The following is a 7,500-nucleotide window of genomic DNA, read 5'->3' as shown; positions in this document are numbered from 1 at the left end:
AAACCTATATGAGGAATAAAACTGAACAGCTTAAAGGATCAGGTGGTCTCCCATCCATGCACTACCCAGGGTCAAGCCTGCTTAACTTTTTAAATCAGGCTTGACCTGGCACTCTCATACCAGTACAACTAGAAGTGGAAACTGGGTTGAAGGAAGTCCTATTTGACCAATTAAAATGATTTATTTTTAATTTATTGAAAAAAAAAAAAAACAATATGAGGAAAAAAACTGAAAAGCTTACAGGATCAGGTGGTCTCCTATCCATGCACTACCCATGGTCAAGCCTGCTTAGCTTTTTAAATCAGACTTGATCTGCCACTCTCATACCAGTACAACTAGAAGTGGAAACTGGGTTGAAGGAAGTCCTATTTGACCAATTAAAATGATTTATTTTTAACTTATTTTCTTTATTTAAAAAAAAAAAAACCTATATGAGGATAAAACTGAACAGCTTAAAGGATCAGCTGGTCTCCCATCCATGCACTACCCAGGGTCAAGCCTGCTTAGCTTCTTAAATCAGGCTTGATCTGGCACTCTCATACCAGTACAAATAGAAGCGGAAACTGGGTTGAAGGAAGTCCTATTTGACCAATTAAAATGATTTATTTTTAACTTATTTTCTTTATTTAAAAAAAAAAAAAAAAAAAAAAAAAAAAACCTATATGAGGAATAAAACTGAACAGCTTAAAGGATCAGGTCGTCTCCCATCCATGCACTACCCAGGGTCAAGCCTGCTTAGCTTTTTAAATCAGGCTTGATCTGGCACTCTCACACCAGTACAACTAGAAGTGGAAACTGGGTTGAAGGATGTCCTATTTGACCAATTAAAATGATTTATTTTTGATTTATATGAATTAAAAAAAAAAAAAAACTCTATATGAGGAATAAAACTGAACAGCTTAAAGGATCAGGTAGTCTCCCATCCATGCACTACCCAGGGTCAAGCCTGCTTAGCTTTTTAAATCAGGCTTGATCTGGCACCCTCATACCAGTACAAACAGAAGTGGAAACTGGGATGAAGGAAGTCCTATTTGACCAATTAAAATGATTTATTTTTGATTTTTATGAATTTTAAAAAAAAAAAAAAAAAAAAAAAAAAAAAAACCTATATGAGGAATAAAACTGAACAGCTTAAAGGATCATGTGGTCTCCCATCCATACACTACCCAGGGTCAAGCCTGCTTAGCTTTTTAAATCAGGCTTGATCTGGCACTCTCATACCAGTACAGCTAGAAGTGGAAACTGGGTTGAAGGAAGTCCTTTTTGACCAATTAAAATGATTTATTTTTAATTTTTTTTCTTTATTTAAAAAAAAAAAAAAAAAAAAAAAAAAAAAAATATATATATATATATATATATGAGGAATAAAAATGAAAAGCTTACAGGATCAGGTGGTCTTCCATCCAAGCACTATCCAAGGTCAAGCCTGCTTAGCTTTCTAAATCAGGCTTGATTTGGCACTCTCATACCAGTACAACTAGAAGTGGAAAATGGGTTGAAGGAAGTCCTATTTGACCAATTAAAATGATTTATTTTTTATTTTTATATTAGAAAAGAAAAAAAAAAATACAAAAAACCTATATGAGGAATAAAATTGAACAGCTTAAAGGATCAGGTGGTCTCCTATCCATGCACTACCCAGGGTCAAGCCTGCTTAGCTTTTTAAATCAGGCTTGATCTGGCACTCTCATACCAGTACAACTAAAAGTGAAAACTGGGTTGAAGGAAGTCCTATTTGACCAATTAAAATGATTTATTTTTGATTTTTATATAAAAAAAAAAAAAAAAAAAAAACCTATATGAGGAATAAAATTGAACAGCTTAAAGGATCAGGTGGTCTCCTATCCATGCACTACCCAGGGTCAAGCCTGCTTAGCTTTTTAAATCAGGCTTGATCCTGCACTCTCATACCAGTACAACTAGAAGTGGAAACTGGGTTGAAGGAAGTCCTATTTGACCAATTAAAATGATTTATTTTTAATTTATATTCTTTATTTAAAAAAAAAAAAAAAAAAAAAAAAAAACCTATATGAGGAATAAAACTGAACAGATTAAAAGATCAGGTGGTCTCCCATCCAAGCACTACCCAGGGTCAAGCCTGCTTAGCTTTTTAAATCAGGCTTGATCTGGCACTCTTTTTTTTTTTTTTTTTTTTTATTATACATAAAACATTTCAACAAAATACCATACAAAAGTCCATCCATGACTTAATGACATTAACATTTTATAATATACACAGATAAAATTTGTGTTTTGTTTTTAAAACATTTCATTATCTTTATGTAACTTCTATTTTACATTTTAAAAACATATACTATTATCATACCATTCATTTCTGTTACAATAATTAATACAAACTAAAGACTAAAATCTTAAAACCTTTGACGCTAAAGTCTCAACACACTTCCAATTTATAAATAATTGAAATTACTTAAATCAGTTTTTCTGCATATTTTGTTAAAACATCAATCATCATGTCACAAATCTCATTTTCTAGCACATATTTTCTTAGTTCTCTCTCTATCTGTTTCATTTTGTTTCTAAAGATTGGCCAAACCTCCACATATCTTTTCTCATACCTCACAATATTTCTCCTAACCCATATGGCCTGTCTTGCTACTGCCAGAATAAAGTTAAAAGCCTTTAAATTATATCTTTTGTTTTCTACTCCAAATAAAAATAATCTTTCCCATTCTTTCCATGTTGTATTCTCATTAAAGTCTGTTTTTAAAATATTTTTTGCCATGCTTTTTATTTCTCTCATAAAGTCTTTTAACTTTTCACAGTAGACAAACAGATGTAGCAACCCCTCGTCTTGATCTCCACAAACTTGACATTTCGTTTCATTATCTAATCTTGCCTTACATAATCGCATTCTGGTTAATATTGTATTGTGTCTCAGTAAAAATGTAAAATCTTCTAGAATTGGTTCTATGTATTTTATTCTTAAGTTTCCCCATATATGTTTTTCTTCTAACCCTTCATATCTAATTTTCCAAAATGTATTTGCAACCGGTCTTACAAAAGCCATTGTTCTAAAAGCAACATAAAAATCTCTCACCTTACATTCTCCTATCCGTGTCTTTTCCCCAGTTTTCTTTTTAAAATATATGGTTGGCTGTTCTAATCCAATGTCTTCCTGTTTGCCATCTATCCTTTTAATCCATTCTTTGGGTATATTGTTTTTAATTGTGTCATATTGTTCAGATAATTTCTTTCCGCTTTCCTTCTCACCTTCCTCAGTCAGTGTATCTATTATTGCTTGCAGCGGCAGAAATCCTTCTTTCACTTCATATAGTATATCTTTTATTTGTCTTAATCCATTTTCCCACCATTTTTTATAAAATATCAACTTTTCACCATTCACGATATTCAAGTTATTAAATATTGGCTGATTCAGCATTTGTATTCTTCCATTTGGTACAACTGTTACATTATCAAACATTTCAGTCCATGCTTCTAAAACCTCTTGATAAAATCTTGGTATATTTTTTGTGATATCTTTGTTCGTTTTCATCCATAAAATACTTATTCCCATTGTAAAGTCCCCACACTTTTTAATATAATATTTCATCACCCTTTTCCATGTTTCTGCTTTATTTATGTCTAAGAATTTTTTCATAGTTTTTGCTCTTGCACTCTTCATTCTTATTAAAATATCGGCTAATCCCAGTCCTCCTTCTTCCACTCCCCCAATTAGAGTATCATAAGCAATTTTTTTCCTCCCTTCTCGCCATAAAAAATGCAGCACACAACTTTTAAATCTTTTAAAAACCCATTGCGGCAATGGGGTTACGCTCAATACATACCACATCTTTGATATTAGCAAGGCATTTACTATTAAAACTTTTCCTTTTAAAGTTAGAACTCTCCCCTTCCAAAAGTTTAGTCTTTTCTCTATTGCTTTTAATACTCTTTCCCATAATAAATCATTAGTTTTTTCTTCATTTAATCCTATGTCAATTCCTAATATTTTAACACTATCTTTGCTTTCCTTAAATGTGATATTTTGAGGTAAGCCTTCGTCCCCTGACAGCCTCATACATTCACTTTTTTCAACATTCACTTTTGCTCCTGACCCTTTACAGTATTTTTCTAGAATTATCATTGCCTGCTCGACACTCTGTATGTTTTCTACTAACAGCGTTGTATCATCCGCATATTGATATATGGGTTCACTTCTAAAATCTTCAATAGTTATTCCCTTTATTTCACTCTCTGCCTTCATGGCCAGTCCAAGTGGCTCTGCCGTTAGTGTGTATAGCAGTGCAGAAAGGGGGCATCCCTGCCTGATTGATCTTGTTAGTTTAAAACATTCCGTTATAAAACCATTACATTTGACACATGCCACAATGTCTGTATATAAAATTCTAATCCAATTTCTAAAATTATCTCCAAAACCATATTTTTCGATCAGTCCAAATAAATACTCATGCTCTACTCTGTCGAAGGCTTTTTCTAAATCTAAACTGATTAAGTATCCCCCTTTCCTTTTTTCTTTTAGGTACCGTAATGTGTCCCGTATATTACATATCGTATCTGCTATATCTCTTCCTTCGACAGAGTAGGCTTGAGTAGTTTTTATTATTTCTGGTAAAACTGTCTTTAAACGATTCGCTAAAATTTTTGATAAAATTTTAATATCCACATTTAGTAATGTTATTGGCCTAAAATTCTTTAAATCATTTTCTTCCCCCTTTTTCTTATATATTAATTTTATTGTTCCTATCTTCATTGATTCATTTAACTCTTTCTTCTTAAATATATCATCATAAATTTGCTTCAGCATTGGTATTAGGATTCTTTTAAATTTTTTATAAAATTCACTTGTAAGTCCGTCTAATCCCGGACTTTTCCCATTACCTAGTTGTCCTATCACTCGGTCTATTTCTTCCTCTGTTATTTCCTCCTCACACATCTGCCTATTTTCTTCTGTTATTCTTTCTGTAATTTGTTGAAATAGAAACTCCCTTTGACTTTCATCTGTTCCTCTGCTTCTAAATAAATCTTCGTAAAACACCTTTACTGATTTTAATATTCCATCTTTTTCTTTTTCTATCGTTCCATCTTTCCTGACGACTTCTTTTATTTCCTGTGCTTTCTGTCTGCTCTTTTCCAGGCCAAAAAAAAATTTTGTGCTTCTTTCTCCTTCTACCGCGTATTTCGCTTTACTTCTTAGTATCGCTCCCCTACATTTCTCTTCTTCTATTTTGTTTAATTTATCTCTAAGCACCAACATTTCCTCTATTTTACCTTCGCTTTTATTTATTTGATCTATTTCCTGGTTCAATTTATTCCTTATTTCTTGTTCTTCTTTTCTTTTGACTCTCTGTATTGTTTTACTATGTCTGATTGAAAATTGTTTTATGTCATATTTAACATTATCCCACCAAATTCTTTTATCTTCTTCAAATAAAGCATTTGTTTTATTCAATTCAATTATAGTTTTTATGGTATTACAATAAAATCTATCTTTTAAAATTGCACTATTTAAAATCCATGTTCCTGGCCCTCTCTCTATTTTAGTTAAATCTATATTTATAAATAGGAAGCTGTGATCACTAAATGTTGTGTTCTCATAGAAGACATTCTTTATGTTTTGTTTATAATCTTCTGTACACAGTATCATATCTATTCTACTTTGTTTCATTTTCCCTTGTACTATTTGTTTTCTTGAAAATACTTTCATTTCTCTGTTCCTGTCTCTCCACACATCTACTATTTTAAAGTCCGTCATTATTTTTTTTAGTTCATTTCTCCCCTGATCTGATTTAAAAATCATTCCATCACCGATATCTATTTTTTCCATTACCGTGTTAAAATCTCCCAGTAAAATTGTATTCTTTTCTTTTTTTAAACTTGATGCTATTTCCTTAAAAAACTCCTTCTTCTCTTTGTCTTCATTTGGTGCATGTATGTTATATATGTAATTTTTTTCCTTTTCTATTTCCACTTCAATTACAATTAATTTACCTCTTGTGTCACTCCTTATAACTTTTCCATTTTCACACACTCCTCTTTTTATTAAAATTGCTACCCCTCCGCCTCTATCTTTATCACTGTTATTAAAATAAATTGTCCCATCCCACTTGTTTTTGAAAATCTTTACACATTCTTCGTCCCAGTTTGTTTCTTGTATACATAAAATATCTACATTCTTACTGCTCATTAAAACTCTTTCAAATTTCAACTCGTTCTTTAGTCCTCTCACATTAATCGATGCATATCTCAGAGTCATCGCTAAAATTATGAATATCCTCCACATCGTTCTCTCCATCAATCCTTAAATCCCTCCATCCCCTCCTGTGTTATATTCACCTCTGCTCCTATTTTTTTTAAATAGTCAATTTTCAAAGTCCCCCTTCTTTCTCTCTGTCTTTTCAGTACATCCTCAATATTTGAGATTTTAGCCTTTTTCCTTACCACTCCAGTCCTTTCTTGATTTTTTATTCCGCTTATCCCCGTGTTTTCCATCTCCTCTTCGTGCTTCTTTAAATCCTTTCTGTTTTTCTGTTGTTCTTTTTCTCTGTCTCCCTCTATCTTCTCTTGTCCACTTTCTTCAGTCTTTTCTTGGTATTTTAATCCTCTTGTCCCCATGTCTTCCATCTCCTCTTTATGCTTATTTAAATCCTTTTGCTGTCCTTTTTCTCCCCCTGCTTCCTCCGTCCACCTTGTCTCCTCTTGTACGTGTTTTTCACCACCTGTTATCTCTTCTACTCCGTCTTTCAGAGAATCTCCTTGTCCTCTCTTGTCCATCCTCGAGTCCTCCTCTATTTCCATTTCATTTTGCGTGTCATTTCCTTCCTCACATTCTTGTTCCATTTGTATTTCATTGTTCTCTTCTGTTCTATTTGTTTGTTCTACATCTTCCCATTGTTGGCATTTACATTGAAAGCTTCGGCATCGTTTGCATCTTTCCGCGCTGCACTCTTTTGCAAAGTGTCCTTGTTTGCTGCATTTTCTGCACAGGAATGATGGACAGTCTTTCATTATGTGTCCAGGGTCCATGCACAATCGGCAGATCTTCATCTGCTTATCGTGCAGGACCCTGAAGTACTGCTGTCCTGTCACCGTGTTAAACTTTGTGCTGTATGGAAGCGATGCCACTGTTATCAGAAATTTCACTTTAAGGAACCTTGTTCCGTCCGCTATTTCAGTTCCCGGATAAAACCTTCTTTTAATGGGTAATATTGGTGTCACTCCCCAGTCCATCAGCTTGTTAAAAATCTCCTGATCGTCGATGTAGACGGGTAGGTGTAGGAATGACACCAATATTTCATTATTCACCAGTTCCTTCACTGAATATATTTCTCCTTTGATTTCTACGCCGTCGAGCAGACGTTCGGCTTCTGTTTTGTTCGTCAACGTGACCTCATATTCAGAAGTATTTGTTGGGCGAACTGCCATTAGTTTTCCTCTGCCGATTAATTCATTAATTGATTTTATTATATCTTCCACTTTGATGGTTTTATTTTGGCTCACATCAATTCTTACTGTTGC

This window comes from Clarias gariepinus, chromosome 17 (genome assembly GCF_024256425.1).
Source record: "Clarias gariepinus isolate MV-2021 ecotype Netherlands chromosome 17, CGAR_prim_01v2, whole genome shotgun sequence".
NCBI lineage: Eukaryota > Metazoa > Chordata > Actinopteri > Siluriformes > Clariidae > Clarias > Clarias gariepinus.
Note: the sequence above shows the minus strand (reverse complement) of the source record.